At 42.4% G+C, this 1,270-nt stretch overlaps 1 non-coding gene across 1 annotated transcript; it reads left to right on the top strand.

Moving 5' to 3' along the window:
• The first annotated feature begins 619 nt into the window (after nucleotides 1–619).
• LOC144457223 (U6 spliceosomal RNA) lies at nucleotides 620–726 on the top strand. The gene has a single exon (XR_013486549.1). It is a non-coding gene; the product is annotated as a U6 spliceosomal RNA (small nuclear RNA).
• Nucleotides 727–1,270: the final 544 nt, after the last annotated feature.

Raw genomic sequence — 1,270 nt, 5'->3', positions numbered from 1 at the left:
TGGATGATTGATCTGAAAGGTATATTGTGCTAGTATGGTAAAAGAGCGCAGTTCGGCTTGGGCACACAGGCCACGGCAAACCTGGTGCAGGCCTCAGAAGACTGAATCACAGGCAGCTCTGGTGGTTTTCAGACTTCTCAAAGCATGAATGCCAAAGACAACTTAGAAGGTCAGTGGGAAAAGTCTGTTTTTGCAGTGCTGAGAGAGGAACTCGGGGTCTGAGCTCCAGTTCCCAGAGAGCAAGGCCCTGGGGGGGCAGCTGCCTCCTGAGCTTCTGGCCCACAGACAGAGGGGAAATCAAGTGGCTGATCACAGGGGTGTTGCAGGCATCTCTTTGCCAGTGCTAATGCAGGAATCTCTTGCTTTGCCCATGCTTAGATATGGGTCATAGTTCTGGGCAGCGGTCCTGGGGTGAGGAGGAGGAGGCACAGTGGACCTTGTAGTGGCTGCGCAGAGAAAACCTTCCTCACAGTTACAGGAGAGAAAGGAGTACTAGTGGTTACTAATAGACCAGAGCACAGGCCAAAAAAGCAGTAAAGACCTCACCCCTTACCATACCACCTTGCAAGAAAGGAAAATTTACAGGTCCCTGCAAGTATCTTTGAAAACAGCTGTACAAGTGCTTGCTTTGGCAGCACATATACTAAAATTGGAACAATACAAAAAAGATTAGCAAGGCCCCTGTGCAGGAATGACACGCAAATTCATGAAGTGTTCCATATTTTTTTTAATTTAAAAAAAATTTTAAAAAAAGAAAACAGCTGTACAAACCCCCAAAGCTTGGGACAGTACATTCTCCACAATGGAAGCAGACTCTTACCTTAAGAAAGAGTTTAAAACTCAAGTAATTGGACAAGTTCATGAGCAAGCAGCACAAAAAGTCAGACTATATTATCTTACTTTGGTGAAAAAGATCAAAATATACAACCAGAAGAAGACAACAAAGTCAAAGCTCCTACATCCAGAGCCTCTAAGAAAAATATCAATCAGTCCAAGGCCTTGGAAGAGCTCAAAATGGATTTTGAGAAGTAAGTAAGAGAAGAAGAGGAAAAACTGGGAAGAAAAATTAGAGTGATGAAAGAAAATCATGAAAAACAAGTCAACAGCTTGCTATAGGAGACCCAAAAAAATACTTAATAAAATAACACTTTAAAAAATAGCCTAACCCAAATGGCAAAGGAGTTCCAAAAAGCCAATGAGGAGAAAAATGTCCTAAAAAGCAAAACTGGCCAAATGGAAAAGGAAATCCAAAAGATTATTGAGGAAAACA

Source organism: Phascolarctos cinereus, unplaced genomic scaffold (assembly GCF_003287225.1).
Source record: "Phascolarctos cinereus isolate Bilbo 61053 unplaced genomic scaffold, phaCin_HiC Scaffold_4;HRSCAF=312, whole genome shotgun sequence".
NCBI classification, from domain to species: domain Eukaryota; kingdom Metazoa; phylum Chordata; class Mammalia; order Diprotodontia; family Phascolarctidae; genus Phascolarctos; species Phascolarctos cinereus.
The sequence above is the reverse complement of the archived record's forward strand: the minus strand, read 5'-3'. Positions and strand labels throughout refer to the sequence as shown.